Source organism: Ochlerotatus camptorhynchus, unplaced genomic scaffold (genome assembly GCF_037179485.1).
Source record: "Ochlerotatus camptorhynchus isolate MF236.1 unplaced genomic scaffold, CSIRO-AGI_Acam_v1.1 ptg000185l, whole genome shotgun sequence".
Classification (NCBI taxonomy): Eukaryota; Metazoa; Arthropoda; class Insecta; order Diptera; family Culicidae; genus Ochlerotatus; species Ochlerotatus camptorhynchus.
The window spans coordinates 26,810-49,395 of NW_027040675.1; the positions used below are offsets into that span (position 1 = coordinate 26,810).

The window sequence follows — 22,586 nt, forward strand, 5'->3', positions numbered from 1 at the left end:
ACATTGACTTGGTGACATATTAATGAGAAGCGCAAATAATGCTATTCGCGAAACCCAACAATTCCATAGATCATGCCTGTGATTTGTGTGGATGATAAGGTCTTGTGTGGACCATATTGTCACGCTCCGTGTAATCCTGGAGCAGGTCAACAATTCCAAGAGTCCCTGTAATTGGTATTCATTCAGTCCGAAAAGGCATTCGCCCGACTCAATTACGAAAAACTGCGGGGCATGAGCATGCGGCGCTCTGCATAACGGAGCCTTATCCGACCTTATGCGGTGCTGGTGTGAGCCGAGGATGTATACTACCACCGATATTCCTCGCTATAATCGACGATATTTTGGTAGGTGTAATTGAGCGTGCACCGAACCATAAGCTGCTTTGACATTAACGACTTCTAATTGACTGATGGCATTGCTTTGTTAGCCCAACTGCGTCCTGAAATGCTTAGTAAGCTCAACGACCTAGCCGTAAGCTCCTCTGCGGTAGGTCTCCGCATCAACTTCTGCCAGACCAAATCGTTGGATGCCAACAGTAGGGCAAGCAGTGGTGAAAGTCGAAAGCTTCCAATATCTTGGTATTTAGTTATCAGATAGCGTCAGAGGGTGGGACCAAGTGTGACATAAGTGCTCGAATGAAGAAGGCTTAGTAGGGCTACCTCTGCGATCTTACGAAATATATGAGGATCAAATCAGATTAGTGAACGTACTAAATTTTCGGGTTTCAACTCATGTGAGATCAGCGGAAAGCACTCAAAAGCTACAGGACTTCATTCATCGATGCCTGCGGTACAAATTCGGGCATGGTGGCCTCAGATTTGGATCTCGGTTGGTGAGGTCCATCGTCGATGTCATCAGAAGGCGAAATCAATAAAATGAAATCCAAGCATGTGTACAACAAAATTCAGAAAGGCCTCGAAAAAGGCCACCACAGATTTCCTTTGATCAGTTTTAAGTCTAAGGCTGTATCCCATTTGCCGGGTTAGACTTTGACAACTGTAGCTGAGTTCTGTTCGAAAACCGGTCAATCGTCAACACAGGGATTTTCGAACATTGAAATTAACTTTCGAAATGTCACTTTTTGATTACAAGTTAAATTTAACTCGGCAATTGGGTTCTTTAATTTTGAAAAATATATCGGTTTTTATATATTTTCTGAAAGAACTTTGTTTTCTGAGCACAGTAATATTTTTTTCGAACCCACACACCTTCATCTCGATTTTTAAATCAAGATTTAAAGCAAATTACTGTTTGACACTAAAGTGACAAACTGACAGCTCGCTCCCATACAAGATATCGAGGGGTGCTAATAAGGTGATTTTTGCAAATGTAATCGTTCTTATTTAAAATAGTTCCAGGGTACCGAAATTGATGAAATTTTTGGTATGGGTTCCATTTTTAATGCAGATTACGAACATGCATTTACCTCAATACTCTTAAAGAAGCCAATTGGGTTGTTTAAATTCGAAAAATATACAGATTTTTATAAATCATCTGATAGAGCTTCGTTTTCTGAGCACAACGATATTTTTATCGATCCCGTAGACATTCATCTCGATTTTTAAATTAAGATTTCAATTTTTGATCGTTGACACTAAATCTATTCGTTGACAGCTCGCTCCCATAGACTTCTCTGACGTTTGTGAATTGCACAAGTATTAGTGCAGAGCTTTGGGTAAATTCAAAGGTTTTCTTGCACTAATACTTATAATTTACCCAAAGTTTTGTACTAATACACGGACAGAAAATTGTTTGCATTGAACCAAAAAAAAACTTTATTTGTATTTAAACAAACAATTCCGGTTGAAATTATATTGCGTTTTATTGTTTCGATAATACTTATTCAAATAAATTCAAAATAAGATTCTTTTTATTCTAATAAGCCACTCTTCAACTGCAACTATTGTTAAAATAACAATATTCTTTTATTAAGCCAACAATAGCTCATTTTAATTTAGCATTTATTTGTTGGGTCCATTCCCCGGGCCATGATTGCAAAAATAACTAACAACCATTCCCTCGTTCCCAGACAAAAATGTAAACAATAACACAAGACTGTTCTCGTTTGATTCAGTTTTTTTTTCGCTTTCGGCGTTAATATTGTTTTTAACAGTGAATTTCGGGAAATAAGTGCAACATTTCCGAAAATCTTGAGACTTGAGGTAAGTAAGTATGCTGCAGTTGCGAAATATAAACAGTTTTTCTATATTTTTTTCCTTGATTTTTTTTCGTCGATCTTGTTTTCCGTACTGAGTACCAATGCTCCCGACGCCAGGAAGGCAGCTCCCACACCTGCACCCTACCTATTGACCCATCAACTCATGAACCGGAGTGATTTTATGCCTCAGAAAAGTTTTTTTTAATTCAATTGTAATTTTGATTGATATTAAAAGAAAACAAAACATTGAATCAATAAACATATTTTTATTTCTACTGCGTTTATTTTCAGGCTTAATAAAATTAATTTGATTGAATCAACAAGAAATCTCTTTTAAAAACAAACATATTTTTTTGTTGACCCAGCTGCCAAATTTGACAGCTCACGTCAAAACCATGAAAGCTCTTGTAAATTCGAAAAGATTTTCTTTTTGATTTAACAATCCATGGGTTTTTAGAAACAAAGATACTGGATTGTTGAAATAATAGTGATATCTTTTTGCAGCCAAAACAAAATGAAATTCTTATTAATTTTACGTCAAATATTATTACGTTTAAAATATTTTTTTCTGCGTGTACTTGTACATTTCACAAACGTCAGAGAAGTCTATACAAAGTCCCACCAAGGGGCGCTAAGGTGGTGATTTTTGCTAATGTAGTTGTACTTATTTAAAATAGTTCCAGTGTACCAAAATTGATGAAATTTTGGATTTCGGTTCCATTTTTAATGCAGATAACGAATATATATTTATCTCAATACCCCTAAACGACCCAATTTGGGCACAGCAGTTGGACAGGATGGGATATGAATAACATAGGAGACATACGGTTAGACCGTTCCATTGCTATGTTTAACATTATATTTACCATAAATTATATGATATATTCAATATTATTGCAATCACATTCATATAACTCGAGCCTTTGGTACGGTATATCCATTCATCCTTCCCCAGTGAATTCGAGAAATGCTTCGTTGTTTAAATATTCTTATTTGAGCTGGAATCATTTTCAAGGATCATCTTTGCGGCAATTACCGAGGCAAATACAACGCAGTTGGCCTGGCCGTTTTGACGTTCGTGTCATATCTCAGATAAAAACCAATACTGACATGAAACATGATTATGCGTTATCTAACTTAATCATTTTGCATTATGCTTTTGAATTAGATTAGATTAGATTAGATTAGAATGGTCCAAAATACGCAATATAGCTTCCCCTAACCGATGGTGATGTTGATTTGCGTGGACGAGCCTTGACTTTCTAGATATCATCGAAAGAAGTCATTGTTTGCAAAAGCTGTTACGCCCTAATTCGAGCTCTATCTAAATTTCTCCTCGGCCTCCGGGCGTTGTCCAAAAATGTCCAAATTCGTACGGTTTTTGTTTTTCTGGCAAGAACTTATTCGGTGCTCCTCCATCTTACACAAGAAACACATATTGTTTTCCCTTTATAGAATGTATTCTCCATCCGATTGAGGAATTGCAGCGAGTTAGGGATACCGTATCTCACGCCCATGTATACACCCCGTACACCTGTGTACATGTTGGGCCTCGGACCCAACTACGCAAGGAATTTCTCCCTGATAATTCATTTCACTTCACCGTATTTCTCCGCTATACCTCAACTGCTTTTCCATCAGCATAATGAACACTTGAATGCTCAGGATTTTACACACCGGTCAACATCCGTATTTTTTTAGTTACCACATGATCGTCATCTGCGACCAGCACTGATCCCTTTCAAATTGGCAACAGAAGCGTAAAACCCTAGATAAGAAGATGCCTTGAAACCTCCTCGAAACGATCCTCAGAATTGGAGTTTTCCATTGAATTGTTTATCTACTAAGTACGAACAAACCTCAAAACATCCGAAATTAAATATAGAATTCTCTTGGAATGTTACTCAAAACTAAGAATTCACTTGAAGTTATTCATAAATTTCTCTTTCAATTGTTCTCAGAAATACATACCTTAGCCACAGAGAACAGACGTTCATGTTCGGTCAGAAACTTGTGTAAAATAAGTGGGAACGTCGCCGTTACGTGGTGTTAGCATCTCCTGATTTTCTCTATAGATGTTCCACTTTCGACCAATTTGGCGCTAGTATCGATAAATTGTATCATGCTGATGTTAATGGAGGCTTATGATATTAGTTGCCCTGCAAAGGTGCGCACGACTAACAGAAATGTGCCATGGTGGAATGATGGATTAGAAAAACTAAGGAAAAGGGCTAGGAAACTATTCAATTCTGCCAAATGCACAGCAAACTGGTCTCAGTATAAAGAGGCTCTAAGTGAGTATAGCAGAGAAATAAGAAGATCCAAGTGAAAAGACTGGAGGCACATGTGTGAAAACATAGAAAGCACTCCTGAAACTGCAAGGCTTCATAAAGTTCTCTCAAAGGACCGTTCTAACGGCCTGGGAGCTTGTTGCAAAACGAAAACGTAACAAGCTCTTAAAAAAGCTGATGGCTCTTTTACTATAAATGCAACAGAAACTTTGGAAATGATGATGCATTCTCATTTTCCAGGGTCTAGTCCTACTACTGACTGCATACAAGATACATCTCTAAGATGTGAAGAACAAAATGGTACTACTAGAATGAATAACTCTTGTGAACTAGTAGTGTTCAACAAGGAGGCTGTCAATCTAGCAAACATTCTATTTACAGACTCTAGAATTGAATGGGCAATAGACTCTTTCAGCCCATTCAAATCCCCAGGTGTAGATGGAATTTTTCCAGCACATATCCAAAAGTGCAAAACTTTAATAATTCCTATTTCAATCAAGCTCTTCAAATCGAGCTTTCTTCTAGGGTACATATCAAAAATATGGAGGCAAGTCCGGGTGGTGTTCATACCTAAGGCAAACAAAAAAGACAAAACTTCACCGAAATCATTTAGACCAATAAGTCTTTCATCAATATTTTTGAAGTTAATAGAAAAACTTATAGATGAATATGTCAAAGCAGATGTTCTTGATGGTAACCCACTATGTAGAGCCCAATTCGCCTATCAGTCAGGCAAATCCACCATAACAGATCTTCATATGCTAGTTACTAAAATAGAAAAAAACCTTCACAGCAAAGGAAATTCTATTAGCAGCGTTTCTGGATATTGAAGGTGCATTTGACAATGCGTCTTTTTCGTCAATGATAAACGCCATGAGAAATCGGGGCTTTAATGAAAACATAATTAAATGGATTGTGGAGATGCTATCCAAAAGAGAAATATCAGCTAATCTTGGAGATGCACTAGTAAAAGTAACAGCTGTAAAAGGCTGTCCTCAAGGAGGAGTTCTTTCTCCACTTCTGTGGTCTCTGGTAGTTGATGATCTTCTTTTAAAGTTAAAGCATCAAGGATTTGAAGTAATCGGATTTGCTGACGACATTGTTATTATAGTTCGCGGAAAATTTGATAAAATTGTATTTGATAGAATGCAAAAAGCATTAAAATTCACACTATCATCAAAGATGAATACTAAGATGAAACTGTCGGAAGAAAAACTTTCTATTTTAGTGTCCTCTTTCACGGTCCCTTTCATCCATTGAATACCCCTCCGTATTCAAGGTAATTTTGTGGTTTTGCTGCCCCTTCGGTAGAGATGAAATTTTGCGCTCAATTTTATCAAAATAAACATACCAAAATCAGAGATGTCCCATTTTTTAATTACTCGATTAACAACTAATCGATTTTTTTTTGTTTGTTGTGCTGCCATTTTTCCACCAATAAGAGTGCAGCACATGTTTGAAACAATCGGTGATGATCATCTGAAGAAGTTAATGCTTATATCGGCATGATATAACCGATTGCAAATATTTTACTTTTCGGTTCGTTAATCGATTAATCGATAATTCGAATGAAAATCGGCCATTACTAGATGGATGTGAAACGTCATTTCAAATATATGGATCGTACACGCTCATTCATTTTTACTCTAAAGTGAGTAGAAATCCACTCACTTTCGGTAAAAGTGGAACTACTCTAAAGAGAGTAAACCCAAGTTACTCACTTTTGAGTAATGGATGCATTTGTCAAATTCAGAGTAACTTCTACTCAGTTCCGGTTTTCGGGAAATTAGCAAAACTGAGTGAATGTTACTCAGTTCTTGTAAAATATATCGGTATTTAAAATGAGTAATTTGAATTGACATTTAGAGAATGTGAGAAAAGTAAACACATTTATTAAGAGATAAAATAATAACATTAAGGTTACATCTCGTTACATTGCAAAGATACCATTAATTTTAAAGACTTCTCATATGGAGAACATTGGTACATCAGTCCTCTGAAAGTTGATTCGAACTTTCTATACATATCATTGCTCACAAAATCAGATTTAAGAAATCTACCTTCTGGCTTGTTGATATAAAGTCGAGTATGAAGTGCAAAGTAATGCTGCCCGCATAAGCGCGAACCATAAATTGACCTTACCGATAATGGTTATAAATTGTTTATAATCGCTGCTAAACTTCAACTGAAATGGTTATGGAACTTTACATGAACGTTTAATGATAAAGTTTTAACCGAGGTTTTAACCTTAAGTATTATAGTTTTTTGGAAGTGGACCTTACAAATAATGGGTTGTTAAGAACCATTACCATTCCAAATTCTTGTTTTCTTCATACATTTTCGGAAAGAAAACTTTACTAAAACCTTTTAACTTATGGTTTAAGAACATTAATGGTAATGGTTATGGTAACCAGTAAGGTCCATGAATGGTTTTGTAACATCGATCAACCACGATCAACTTTATGTGGAATATATCGCGAATTGGTTGCCTGTAAATTACTGATTACCAATTCACGATATATTTCACGTAAAGTTGAGTGATAATACAAAACCATTAATGGACCTTACTGACTACCATAACCATAACCATTAATGTTCTCAAACCATAAGTAAAAACGTTCTAATATAGTTCTCTTTCCGAAAATGTATGGAGAAAACAAGAATTTGGAATGGTAATGGTTCTTAACAACCCATTATTTGTAAGGTCCGCTTCCAACAAACCATAACACATAAGGTTAAAACTTTATCACACAAACGTTCACGTAAGGTTCCATAACCATTTCAGTTGAAGTTTAGCAGGGATTATAAACAATTTATAACCATTATCGGTAAGGTCATGTGATGGTTCGCGTTTATGCGGGTGGCGATTGAATTGCTCCAGACATTGAGATCATTCGAACGTCTCCCGATCCTACACAATAGTTGATTGGCATCTTGCCTAATGTTCCTCTTTCGCCAGGTCCAAAATTTCCTTCTGCTGCAAAATCCACACATCCTCTTTGTTCTGCAATGGTTCCTGTTTGGTTTCGAAATAGTTGGTTTCTGAAGATGCTGCAATGCTCGTCGATGTTGATTCTACAATTTTAAATTATTATATCTATAGGAATTTCATGATTGAAGAAAAAACGGGGACTACGAACATTTTGTAACTCTTTGACAAATGCACGATGAGTGATTTTTTGGATGGTTACTCTAAAGTGAGTAATCATTGATTTAAGATAAACAGAGTAAATGTTACTCAGTTTGCTAAATTAATGTTACTCAGTTTTTGACATTTTGAATAAAAATACCAAACTGAGTAGAAGTTACTCACTTTAGAGTAAAAATAAACGAGCGTGTATATAAATAATGATACAATTTGAAAGGGACCGGGGCTCATCACAAATTACGTCAACACGGTAACTGAAATAAACACGAGTGCTCACCGGTTGCTATCATGATGCACACAAGAAGGACTGAACATAAATCCTACGAAAACATCAATTGTACCCTTTACCAAAAGACGTAGAGTCTCTACCACTGATCTTAAACTAGGAGATGGTAAATTATCACTGTCGTCAGAAGTTAAGTACTTGGGAGTAATCCTAGATAGTAAACTCTGCTGGAACAGACATATGAAACAACAAATAGAAAAAACAACAAATGCTTTTTGAGTCTGTAAAAGATCATTTGGTAAAAAATGGGGTCTAAAGCCGAAGATGATACATTGGATCTACTCGGCTATTGTTAAACCCAGAATCACTTATGCATCACTAATCTGGTGGCCGAAAACCAGACAACAAACGGCACAAGTTAAATTGAACAAGTTACAAAGACTTGCTACTCTTTCCATTACTGGAGCAATGCGTAGTACTCCTTCGAAGGCATTAGATGCTCTGCTCAATATTCTTCTTTTACATCAATTTATTCAAATGGATGCAATGAAAAGTGCTCTGAGGCTCAAACGGTCCATGAATTTCTTTGATGGAGATCTTATTGGACATCTGAGCATTTTAAAAGAGTTTCAAATAAGTCCACTAATTTTAATGAATGAAGACTGGATGTTAAAGCGTAATAACTTCAATCACCAATTCAAAGTTCCTGAAGTGACTCGTTATGATTGGAATACAGGAGGGCCATCTTTTCGTCCTGGGTCAATAGTATTCTATACGGATGGATCGAAACAAGATAATATGGTTGGGGCTGGAATAAGTGGTCCTGGGATCAGCCTATCGGTGCCGATGGGAAAATGGCCAACAGTATTTCAAGCTGAAATATATGCCATCCTAGAATGTGCCACGATTTGCTTAAAAATAAATTATAAAAATGCAAACATATGTATCTGTTCAGATAGCCAAGCAGCGTTGAATGCTCTAAAGTCCAAAACTTGCACTTCAAAACTGGTTTAGGAATGCACTAAGCTATTGCAGCATTTGTCCTACTGTAATAAGGTTAACCTATACTGGGTTCCTGGTCATTGCGGAATCGAAGGGAACGAAAAAGCTGATCAATTGGCTAAAGTGGGATCATCAATGCAATTTATTGGACCTGAACCATTTTTAGGATTATCTTTTTGTGCTCTTAAAATGGAGTTCAATAACTGGGAAAGAATAAAGGTACAGTGCAACTGGAATAATACCTTAAATTCCCGGCAATCAAAACGTTTCATAGAGCCCAACGCTTTGCACACACAAAAACTGCTGACCTTATCGAAACACGATTTGAGTACATATACTGGTTTAATTACAGGACACTGTCCTAGTAAATATCACCTTAAACTTATCGGAAAAGTTGATGAAGACAGATGCCGTTTTTGTAAACTAGAGAGTGAGAGCTCTAAACATTTGCTGTGTGACTGCGCTGCACTATTTCACAAACGACGTATATATCTAGATAAGGGGCTTATGGAACCCTGGGAAATCTGGGCTGCTTCTCCCAATCAAGTTATACATTTCATAAGGAATGCATTACCTATTTGGGATAATTGCCAACAACAGTAGTGGTGGTTGCTCATATAAATAGCATCTTGCCATTGCGTTACGGCAAAATCAAAAGAGGATACACCACAATAGATCAAAGTTATGGTCGCGGTGGTATCAACAATCAATACGAAACTAACGATTTTAAATTGGCTCACCACTTTAGTAGCCTATTGGTCCCAAGCAAACGATTAACATACCCTATTCTAGTTGAAATTCTATTACTACACTATGTTTGTTTTGATTCGCTATGAAAGTTTGACAGATAACATCAGGGGTGTGTGGATTCATGCAGAACATGCAGGGGTGAGTGAAATAGCTTGGGACTGCTTGGGACCGTTGTTCTGGTACTGAGTGAGCCAAAAATAATAATGATTTTCTTCGGGACCCAGTGGTCTTAGAGTTACCTCTATGGTGGTATTATGTCCCCAACACAGGAAAAAAAAATCGATAAATTTTCTGTTGAAAATTGCCACTTGGCGCTACTAGCACTTAGTGTCTAGTGTAATTTGTGCAACGCCAGCGCCATCATGTTGTCAAAGAGGATTTTTAAGTGGGGAAGTCGCCGTTAGTGTCGCTTAAGTCGAATAGGAATCTTTACACAAGTTTTTAGAGAAATTTTGTTCGAGCCTCCATGTCTGTTCTCTGTGGTTAACCTAAGGCACAGAGAACAGTTCTCGATGAACATTTCAAATGGTCCTATCTGCTTTGATCGATTCTCTTCATCGACTTTCTCTTTCGTTAATAACTCAGCTGCAAAACCTTTCCCTGTTGTATTTGACGTTTTGGATGCTAGATAAGAACCTCCTTTATCAAACTATGTGGTAGAATTAGCGCGAAATCTGTTTGCATAGCAGTGGTTATGAAAAGAGAAAGTCGATGAAGAGAATCGATCAAAGCAGATAGGACCATTTGAAATGTTCATCGAGAGTTCACGTTTGGTAGATATGCGTGGAAGAGACTGCCATTGGGTTTGTCCTGTTCAGCGGAGATTTTTCAGCAGAAACTTCCACAAATGCTCCTAGGACTAGATGGAACTGAAGGAATAGAAGTCCTAGTGGGTGACATTCTGATCGCGGCTAGAGGTAACACGGAATCAGAAGCTGTTGAAAATCACAACTGAAATCTTATGGTGCAGCTTCAGCAATGTCGTGACGTAGGAATCAAGCTTAACAAAGCTTGTACTTTCGAAGGATGGCCTGAAACCGGATCCAACGAAGGACGCAGCGGCACTACAGCGGTTTTTTGGAGTTATCAGCTATGTGTAGGGTTACCATATGGTATCCTAAAGGAGGACATGTCCTCCTTTTTCAATAATTTTTCTACATCCTCCTTTTAACCGAAAATGTCCTCCTTTTTAATCCTTGCATTTTTTTCAGTAACATATTCATAAAAATGTTTTGAAAGAGCGTTGTTTGCAGAGCTTATTTGTTTAATTATGTCGCAACCTTATCTTATCTAGCAAATGCCATTCGATGGTGGGACTAGGAATATACTACAGCTGTCAACCACCCTACATTTGGTGGCGATTAATTTGGTGTATTTTAACTTACAGTGTATCTCAAAATTGAGCTTACAGCTGTCCGTACCTTTTTAGAAAAACAGCTGTACGAGCACAACTTAAAAAGATAGATTTCTAAAGTTCCGGCCGCTGGCTCATGAACCATTAATTGGTCATCGGTATAGTATTGGGCTTATTTGAAATGAGTGTGTAAGAAGTTAGAGTTATTTTAGAAAAACTAGATTTCTCAACAAAAACACATTTTCTTGAAATACAATGAGTCAAACATATTGAAATTTTGCTCATCTGTAGTCATAATAAAGATCTTTAAAATGCCGCTACTTTTTGCTAAAATCCGCCTACTACTGAAATTATGAATGTTATTCAAACTTCATACACACTCTGCCAATAAAGTCCAAAGCTATACCGACAAATCAATAAATAGTTGCAACCACCAGCCAAGATTTCAAAAATCTATCTACTCACAGTCTTTCAAAAAATTGCCCATTCAGGTGTACGCTCAATTTTGAGAAACACTGTATATTTGACAGATGGAAAATTTTCAAATAAACCTGCTTACCAGACTTATTTCAGACAAACCAGGAATCAATTTTGACAAACAATTACTCGAAAATCGGATGATCAACAACAGAGGGGTTTTCGAACATTATAATTTATTTTCGAAGTGTCAGTGAAAATTTATCAAATGAAACACAGTCTTAGCACCGACAAACCGACATGAATGACCATAGCAAAAACAATACAATTTATGACCAAAGCACACTACTGACATCTGGCTCCGTGTTCGCGGGAAATATTTAGCTAATCCATGCAAAAATTATGACTTGGTTCGTGTCTGATCTATTCTGGACAAATTATTTTTATCTAGATCAAAAAATCGTATGGTTTTGACAGTTCGGATCACTACACATTTAAATTGGACGTTTACGATTTTCGGACATAAGTCAGAATTAAGTGTCATGTCGGTTTGTCGGTGATCTTAGGCTGTGTTCCATTGATCTGAATTTTTACATAAATTTTACATTTCGAAAATAAATTATAATGTTCGAAAATCTCTCTGTTGTTGATCGTGTGATTTTCGAGGTGTTTGTCAAAATTGATTACTAGAAATAAGTCTAGTACAATAGCAGGTTTATTTGAAAATTTTCTATGTGTCAAATTGGTGGTGTTTGTCGAAATTGATTCCTGGGCTGCCAGAAATAAGACTGGTACAGTAGCAGGTACATTTGAAAAAAATATATTATAAATTACACAGCCACACAGATTGAATTCAACATGTGTTCGATTTTGACCTTCTGGTTCTATGGGATTTCAGGTACTTCTGGGGTCACATTGCGAATCTCGAAACGAAAGACTTTTTGTACGAACGCTTGTATGAAAAAGTTTTTCGTTTCGAGATGCGCAATGTGGCCCCTGTTTAGGCCGCTACCATACTGAGAGCGAAGAGGCACACGAATCGTGAAATCGAATGTAAGGAATAATATCAATAATAGAACGCTAAGCGCACCTCTTCGCTACCAATATGGCAGTGGCCTTTGAGTCCTATGCTGAATCAATGGTAAAATTAACAGGTTGCTTAGATGACATGTATCCTGATTTTTGAACATGATAAAAGTTGGGATGGTTTTAAGGCTGTAAAGCTGTAGTTTTCATGCAAATCAACTTGACTAGATCATTTCCAAGTATAAAAAATGAATTATGAAGGCTAGTTTGATGCATTTTTTCATAAGTATAACGAGAAGATGAATTGAATTGGTAACGACTACAAGTTATGAACGATCTCAATTGAACCTTTGCAAATCGTGAATTTTGTGATAGCGCACATATTATTAAAACGTTTGATAAAAACTCATTGTCCTCCTTCAATGTTAAGAAAGGGAATCATTGTCCTCCTTAATCTCCGAACCTCAAATGAAATGTCCTCCTTTTCAAGTTTTTAATATGGTAACCCATGTGGCAAAGTTCATACCAAAATTGACGGAGACGAGTGTACTTCGACGGGAAGCGTTGGCGTCAGGAAAGTGGAAATGGGGGAATCGACAGGAAGGAGCAGGTGTTGAAACGGTTGACGTTTTTTACTACACTCGCTTCGTGTCGTGCGCAACAGTCTGTTTGTATTCGTACACTCATGCTCTACCGTCGTCTCTCTCACACAACACAAACGGTAGAACAACATTCGAGCAAAAAGAAAATTATCAAATAACTATCATATGACAATGTGTTATTTCGTTCTTATTGCTCAATTTGGTGTAAACTAACCCTGATCAAAAATGTTATTACTACTTAGAACATTGTTGCTTGCTATTTTCTAAATTCACACAAGCACAACATTAGCAGCTCTTATTATGAGAAAAGCTAAAATACATACATTCGTGACGGTCTTCGGCGACAGTGTCATATGACAGAGACTGTCATATGACATTTTAGTTTGGTACTGTACTATGATAGCTTGTTTTGCAAGTGTCGAAAGCAAAGGCAGCCGATTATCACAGAAAATGAATCGACTACGGTGACCGCTTACAAGACTGGGAAGGAGCGTTCAACGACATCAAGAAGAAAATCGCCAGAATGACAACGTTGAAGTTCTTTAATCCTAAGATTGAGACTACAATCCAATGCGATGTCAGCAGCTATGCCTTAGGATCAGTGCTCATGCAAGAGGGGCAAACCATAATGTTTGTGTCAAGAATTTTGATCAGGACAGAGCAAAAATATGCTCAAATCGAAAAGGAGACTCTTGCGATCTTGTTCTTACATGCAAACGTTTTTTTCTTTATGCAGAACTGACTGAGCAAAAATATGCTCAAATCGAAAAGGAGACTCTTGCGATCTTACTCTCCTGCATGTAAACGTTTCGATCAATACATTTTCGGAAACAAGCAAGTTACATGTTCTATCGAACAGCACTGTATATGCTATATATACTCGAAATTCTATTGGAATCCTCTTTTGAATTATCTTGATATTATCCCTAAGCAGAATTCCCACAGTTCAGCTTCGAACCTGTTCGGATACGGTTGTGTATAAGTTTATTTCTGTTTTGTGCGTGCGTTCGCTGATTTTGCCAGATTAGCGCTGGCACTCTGCCTCCCGGACGGTTATACGTGTGTGATTGGTGGTTTTCTCGCTTTCCGAGAAGTTTTGGAATCGAAAAAGAAAACGTGATGCATCATGTTTGCAGGCATCAGAAGAAGTGTCGCTATCTGCGTTGTTTGTTTTTTTTCTTCGCTTGTGCTCCCGGTACAGAAATTTGTGGCGTCGCGTGTGATAGTTTTTGATTTCAGTTTGTTTACGCGTTGTATGATTTTGTGAGCGGTCGCTTCGTGTTCGCGTCATGGAGCAATCGACTACATTCGACCAGAGGATTGAACTACGTAGGGCGGGTCTATGATCGGAGCTACTACACCAAGCGTGACATAGCTGCTTGCAAGGGATTCAGTTGGACTGATTTGGTGAGATTGTTCCATTTTTCTACTTTTGTCTATTTAAACTTAATTTCTATGAATGCGTATCGTTTGGAATCATTTGATTCGGATGAGACTCTTAACTTTTATTTGTTTACATTGTGTTTCAATTGGTATTCTTAAGAACTTCATAAAATAAGGTTTCAATATTTAAATTGAGCAGATCGACTAGCCTGGTGTCTGCCGCTTTTGCTTACTGAGTAGAAGACCGTCGGGGATCCACATTGTAAAGATTCCCTATTTTCAGCTTTTTTACAGGCTGGAGTTGTTGTTTGAACCATTTAGTTTATCAATTTAATTTATCTGTATAACAATTATTCACAAGCATTCTTCCAGGTCAATTCAAGAATAGTTTGATGATGATAAATCTTCCTAATATTCACATTACAGTTATGACCCGATCCTGTCAATCTCTCCGCGCATCAGACTGTTATTTTTCAATAATTCCACATAATTGTAATTTCATACCTTCCTCCTTCAAGATGAATGTTTAAGATACGCATACTTTGCTAGCTGACAAAATGGGGTCATTGCTGTATAATTATTCTCTTTTTGCAGCCTTCATTCAGACTGGATCTATTGATTTAAATTATTTGAGTTTTCTTCCAGCTCTTTGATGACGGAACATCACTAGATTTATACTGTAATGATTCACTCTTACAGCTTTCACCCTGGTTTTGACTGTTGATTTGAATTGTTTGAATAGGTTTTCAGCTCTTTGGTGTTGGCAGTCGCGGGCGATCAATTTTGCTCATGCTCATGCTCTAAGTTCATTTTCAGCATTTCGATGATGGAACGTCTTCAGATTTATATTATAAGGGGGCTTATTACGGATGTCACATCACGGTGAAAAGTTGTCACTTGTCGTCACGGTGAAGTGATTCCCATTTGATTTGTACGGTAATCACGGCTCTTATTCTGAGTATCACTTGCTTATCACCGTGTAGTGACACCCGTAATAAGGCCCAATGATACACCATTTGGTTTTGGCTTCGGGCAAATCCAAGTATAATGCATGATAACACTGATTCATTTAAAACCATGGTCGCATCACTTATCGAGGTGAATCCTGATCCAACGAACCCAACTTACTAACAAAAATCTCATTTTCTGTGTCTTTTATTGGAAATTTCAGGGTTACATCTTCCTTATTGGGAGCTGAGGAGACATAGAGCTGCATCATATTGTATGTAAAATAATTATTATTTTCATTGCGGAATACCAGTTTTTTTTATCCATATAAATATATTTTCATTATTACGTATTTTAATGTTCTGATATATTTCATTTCTCCATTACATATGTTTACTATATATATAAATAAATACTGGGTTGGGAGGGAGCATCAGGGTATCATTTGACCTGAAACTGGACGATTGGAGTGGTATGACAACCGGAGTCTAGGAGGGAATAAACACTATCATTTTCTTTATCCTACCGATTCGATTGTGATGGTGTGAATTCTACTCCAACAGTTTCAGTGAGATTGACGCGCCCTTCTTAACAAACCATCCTGTAGGAAGCTTAATAAGTATTGCGAATTGCGTTATTCGATTTGTTGGATCGTATCGTTGGAAGGAGATTCTTAAATTCCCGTGGATTTCGCGTAAGTGCCTCTGCTTACGGGTCCACCCCACCGTTTTTGGCCCTTCATACAGCGATATTGTGAATTCAGATCGGTAGCTCAAATTGATCTTGCTATTAAGTGGAGCTGCATACAAGACAAGATCTTCGAAGGGATGGTGGCTACCTTACATACATTATCCCTAAGCAGAATTCCCTTTATACTCAAACCAACATGCCTTAGGAATTCTCATGGAAATTATGTTGATAACCCAACGAAATACGAAATACTCCAGGGGCTTGGATAATTTGCTACGATCTTCAAGCTTAACAAAATTCCATAATTCATGAACTTATGAAATTTCAATATTATTTAGTTTATTCAGTTATTGAATCAGGGACGAGTACTGTCCATTATCCAATCTATCACGGTATGTTGATACATTCGTAGATGAAAAACGACCAAATGTTGCCAACAATGTTCACACTGTGCCAATAACGTCCATTTCAAAAACCCTCCCTCACTGCATACCATCCTTCGTGCTGCCTAAGCGCCATCCGCGAGCAAACTCGCGGGATCGATGGGCGATAATTCAAATCTCGTCTAAAAACAAACTCGCCGTCATGTCACCGGCTCATCGTCGCGACGTCAGGTTAGTTCTCTCGCCGTTCACCCACAGTCACGTGGCGGCGCTGGTATCTCGTCTCTCGGCTTCGCGCATTTTCGCACACAAATGTGGGCTGTTTGATGTTTTTGGCTGGTTTGTTGCACCAACACACACTCGCCTGTGCGGCGATACGATTACGATGTCGGGATACACGCTCCAGTGGTGTTCGTGTGAGAAATAGAGAGAGCAAACATCATTCAGCACAGCAGCAGTGGGAGCGAGAGCAGTCACAGTCAGTAGTAGAAGCAGCAGCAGCAGCAGCCAGTCGTCAGGCAAAATTGCGGTAATCGTCGTCGCCGTCTTTGGTTTTGTCGTCGTCGTCGCCGTTGTCTTGTGGTGAATTTTTCTTTCTGATCTTGAAGCGTAGGGAAAAAGTTTCATTCGTTGCATTTTCGTAGCATAATCCGGCAGAATCGATTCCGGAGTGTATACAGGTTGTGCAATTACCTTTCGGGTTTTATCCTTTATGTTGCATCTACTGTCCGGGTGATCGGTACTTCAAAGGAGTCGTGCAACTTCGGGTGGCGGAACGCGTTTTTCGATTTTTCCGTGAAAAAGTCCCGCAGGGTGTGTGAAGGCGAAAACGAAGAAGAAGAAAAAAAAATGTGCTGCAGCTGAAGCCTAGATGGTAGTTCAATCTTGGATCTGTGTGGTACTGGTGGAAGAAGAACCGGCTGACGTCAAGAAGAAGCCGAAGAAACCGGAGCTGGTAGCAGAAGAAAAGGTGTTTTCTGTGTTCTCAAGGCTACTGTCAGCGGAATTCGCCTTGGTGTGGTGTTGAGCTGGTGCTATCTTGCAGGACAGGGACAGGGAACAGATCTTTGATTTTTGTTTTAAACGGTGTCAAAAAAGGTACCTAATTGATTGAAGATAGTGGTTAAGTGACCCCCCTGGGACGCGGTTCCGGAAGACGAAAAGAGAAGAACATCGGTGGTCTTTTTATTTCTGGTTTGGTGGAAGAAAAGACAGTATGCGAATTTTGGTGCTTGTGCTTTTCTTCTTGTTGTTCGTGCTGTTCTGTCTCTCTACTCAGCAGCAGCAGTAGTAGTTGGTGTTGTGTGAGTGAAGGATCTCTGCCGATTGAGAAAACGGGAGAGGGCTACTTCACAGAGAGTGAGAGTTTGGTGAGAAAGTGTGTGGTACGGTGCAGTGCTGTCAGATTTTATGGAAGATTCATAATATTCTGGATGCTAAATTTCAGTAATGTTACAACAATACGAAAAACAATTCACATTTAATGTTACTCGTCATGTAGTTTGATATAAATTGTTGTGTTTTTATTTATGGAGTAGCTATAAGTTGTACGCTGCAGATTTTTATTATTGTGAATGTAAAATTTACTGACTAGCTTCTGTTTGAAAAAATTTGCATAATAATGCTGGTGCCAGGTGCTCTCCAGAACTGTATGGTGACCCTCTCAAATGTTTCGAAGATCTGCATAACTACTCTAAAAGAAAAGTCTTGGACTTGAAAATGTTCAGCCCTAATGACTTTAAATAATTATAGTAAAATTTCCTGAAACTTACGCCTAATACATCAAGTAGATTTTCCAAAAAATGTGTAGGTCTCAGATTCGAAATTTTTATAGATTCCTGATTTAGACGAAGATTATTTTTTCTCTGATCACCAGTATTTTTCGAATCCTGTGATCAGAATGTTTTGTAGATAACAAAAGTTCTCCCGATCTTTAGATTTTATTGGCGTGGCCTCGAAACCTTTAACAATATTTACCAATTTTTCACAGGTTCATATTTTGGAGTTATGCATCGAACTGGAGGGTTTGCCAATCAGTTTATATCTTTTTTTTTCAAAATGAAGCACCCCACTGAATCGGGAATCAAAAATAACCGGGAAATAATCGTGAAGTTAATTTTGTTGTGCGTATGTTTAAGCATTTTAAGTTCGATATCTTGAATTCTTAAAATCATGAATACATCACCAGTGGTGTAGCTCTAACCTCATTCTGCCTGTTCAACAACGCTAAACAAACAGAACAATTTTGGTTCCAATGGATACAAATCAGTGAAACTAGAAGACCCTGTGCCTTTTGAAACTAATTTGAATGTAAACATGACCCTAAATAACATTTTCAAAGTTGTTGAACAGGTAGAAAGTAAGATTACGCGATGCCACTGATCTTCAAGCTCGGATTTTTTTTTACTTCATATTACAGGATGCCAAAAATTAAGAGATCTAACAAAACAAATTTTTTGATAATTTTTGAAAACTGTTTTAGAAAATTTCTGGGATATTTAATGTACGTTCATAGAGGATTTTGCTCACATACCTTACTCTTACACTTTTCAAAAATGTTTTGCTCCATAAACTTAAACAGTTTTCTAAGAGCAGGATTTTGAAATTTGTTCGCAATCGAAGTCTCAGAATTTTAAGATTTTCTGTTGATTCTGAATCTTGAATTTGCTTTAAATCATTCCAAAAAGTCTTCCGGTATTCCCTGGAAGTTTTCTCCATAGCAGTCTCGAAATTATAATAATTCTCACGAGATTTAGAAATGTATTCTCCTATAATTTCCTTGGATTTCATCTCAGAATTCTTCTCAAATGCCCTTAAGAGGATCTCTTGAACTAATCTTGGAATTCTCTTGAAACTCTTTGTAGTATTCTCTTGGAAATTTCTCTTGTAACACTAGCTTCTTTGAAAAAAAAATCAAAATTTCTCCCTCCCCTCCCTGAAAATTCCTTGAAATTGTATCAAAATTAATTATAAACTCTCTTAGGAATTTACGTGAAACCATCTTCAAACGAGCATGAAACTCTGCTAAGAATTTGTTGAACTATTGAAGAATTAGATTTCTATGGAATTTTCCATATTTCCGGAGAATTTCGAGATTAGGGCGTAATTTCTTTTGTAAACAAACACTTCATTTGACGATTTCTCGCGAATTAAAGCTCAATCTAAAAAACTAACAAACAGGTAGATGAATGGTTCCTCTATCATTTGGTATTGTTTGTTCATGAGATTGTTCTTTTATTCGCGAGAAATCAGCGATTGACATGTTTGCTTACAAAAGCAATTAAGCCTAAATCTTAAAGTTCTCCGTATTTCCTTGAATCTCCTCAAAATTTCTATTTGATTTATTTATCATCATTAAAGAGATTTTCAGCCGTAGGTGACATTTGGCGTTGTTTCAGGACTGTAGTCATGTAGGCAAGTTTGCCGTAGGGTTAATTCGCTTAGAATGCTCTTTGCAAATCCTTCAAGTTTGCTTTAGAGTTCCCTGGAATTATAATCATAATCCCCATAATAGTCTCTTTAGAACTACCTTAAAACTCAACTTTACATCTCTTCACAATTTGCATTAGACACTGCTCAAGGTTACCTGAAATTTCTAGTTAAATTCCATTGTTATTCCCTAGATTTCCTCTAAAACTGCCCTCAAAACTAATTTGGCATTCTGTTCATAATTCTCCAATGCCAATTCTTCGTAGTGTCAGAATCTTAAAATTGTATCCCACTCAAAGAGTAATGTTTTAGGTTTGTTAAATTTGAGATTTTTAAAATAAAAGTTCAAGCACAGCAAAGTTCAAGAATGTGAAAAACTGGCCATAATCTTATTAATTTTGTTATGCAATCTTCGAACTAATTCAGTCCTTGTATTACAAATTCAGACGAATTTTTGAGATGGTCCTTATCTGATTTGATCGATTCCCTTGATCGGCTTTCTCTTTCGTCAGTAATTCTGCTGCAAAACGTTATTTCTTCTTCTTCTTTGCATTTCAAGCTTATTGCTTATCGCATATCTCCCGAGATGAACCAGCCTGCGACTGAAAATCTCCTAAATAAAGATGATAATAATAATAATAATTATCGCATATTAGCTTATTGCGTATTCTCAACTTAGTGTTCTAGATACACTTCCGCAGTTATTAATTGAGAGCTTTCGATGCCTGTACCATTTTTGCATTAGTATAATTGTGTGGCAAGTACAATCATAACTCTATGCCCAGAGATGTCGAGATATTTTCCAACGCGAAACATTCCTAGACTGGACCGGGAATCGAACCCAGGCACCTCCAGCATCGTCTTGCTTTGTAGCTGCGCCTTAACCGACTGAGCTAAGGAAGGCTGCAAAAACATTCCTTGTTGTATTTGACGTTCTGAGCGCTAGGTAAGAACCTCTTTTATCAAACTGGGTGACGAAAACAGCACGAAATGTGTTTGCATAGCCGTGGTTAAACAAAGAAAAGTCGACGAAAACAATCGATCAAAGCAGATATGACCTTTTGAAGAATTCGTCTAGAAATGTGGCCCTCTTCAGCTCAGTCGGTAAAGGCGCAGCGGCAAAGCAAGACCATGCTGGAGGTGACTGAGTTCAATTCCCGGTCCGATCTAGGAATTTTTCGGGTTGGAACATTTCTCGACTTCCCTGGGCATAAAGTATGATTGTACTTGTCACACAATTATAATAATGCAAAAATGGTACAGGCATCGAAAGCTCTCAATTAATAACTGCGGAAGTGCATCTAGAACACTAAGTTGAGAACACGCAATAAGCTAATATGCGATAAGCAATAAGCTTGAAATGCAAGGAAGATGAAGAAAGAATAGATGTTCGTAAACAATTTGAAAAAAATTTAGTCAAAGAAGAATTGCTTTACTATACCAAGAGTAAATAAGAATTGCTTCACTATAACTACAGACTATAGGTACTCAAACCTGAACCAATACCAATATTCTATTCACCAGCAGACCAAAATCCAGAATTTACAGCACTTTGAAGTTTTCTGGAGAGGCAACACAATTACGTTTCGAAATTCTTTGCGTACCACGTTAGGAATTTCCTCTAGGAGACTGTTGAAATTCACTCAACAATTATCTTCGTATTCTCAATAGTTCTCGCATCTAAACTTCACCTCAGGATTAGCTTTGAATTTAAATAAGAACAATCCTGAAAAGAATCACATGAAAATTCGTTAGCTTTTCTCCTTAGCATAATCAATATATCTTTCCATTTCCTTAAATTTTTCCTCCCTTTGAATTGTTTTCGAAATGTCCTTAGGATTCTCATTGAGCTCAACTAGCAATTCACGGAATTCTGTTGATTGAAACTCAGCTTGGAATTCCCTTGGAACTTTTCAGAGGATACGATTCCCTTGTAAATTTTCTGAGAATTCACCCTGAAGTGCTGCTCAGAGTTTCTTTAGCAAAATTCAGAATTTTCTTTGAATTAATTTCAAATTTCTGCCTTGTCACTTTCTTCAACATGAGCTTTAAATTCTGTTTTTGTGAACTGGCAGCATAATTCGATTGCATGGGAATTCTTATCGATATTCCCTTTGGGGATTTCTTCAGAATTTGATTGACATCCGGGAATTAAACAGGAGAACCGGACTTGGAGTTTCAGAATCAACTAGCGAAATAGAGCGAGTTTTTAACATCTCCATCTGTTATTCATCTGTTTTTTAGATTTAATTACTCAGTGATATTTGTAACTTATTCTTCGTATCTGTTCCAATTTTGACGTCATGGTGTCGGACATAAGGAAGAAAAATGTGCAAACTAAATACTAACTAAAATAATACTTTATTTTCAGTTTTCCCATGGTATTAATCCCAGAAATACCTAGGATTTCTGCTAAGAATTATCATGCAATTTGTCTTAACCTCGGTCTTAACCCTACCAGAAAACTCTCCTCGTAATTCCCTTGAAACTCTCTTAGGAATATTCTTGGAATCTTTTTTAGAAACCTTTGAAACTGTCCAGAGAGCTCGATTTCTTTTAAAATTTCTTTGAACTCTAGTCAAATCCCTTCTCAGAATTGGTTCGGAGTTCTCCTCAGAAATCAATTGGATTTTTTTTTTCATAAATCGTTGGAATTCTCTACTGATTTTCTTTGAAGCAACCCTTTAGATTTATTTTCTTTTAATTTGTTTACCTCAGAATTCGAAATTCCTTTGAAGTTCTCTTTTTAATCTTCGACAGCATTCCATTGACATTATTT

General features: G+C 37.3%; 1 protein-coding gene across 4 annotated transcripts in view; it reads left to right on the forward strand.

Moving 5' to 3' along the window:
• Window positions 1-22,586, forward strand: part of tws (protein phosphatase 2 regulatory subunit tws) — a 118,513-nt gene that overhangs the window by 1,009 nt on the left and 94,918 nt on the right. The window contains exon 1 of one of the 4 annotated variants that reach the window (XM_065223190.1): window positions 16,887-16,960. The exons of 1 other annotated variant lie outside the window; for it this stretch is intronic. The gene's annotated coding sequence lies outside the window, so the exon portion shown is untranslated. Of the gene's footprint in view, window positions 1-16,886; window positions 16,961-17,095; window positions 17,253-17,280; window positions 17,349-22,586 lie in introns of those variants that run through there. 2 more of the 4 variants (XM_065223189.1, XM_065223191.1) reach the window with 2 other exon arrangements.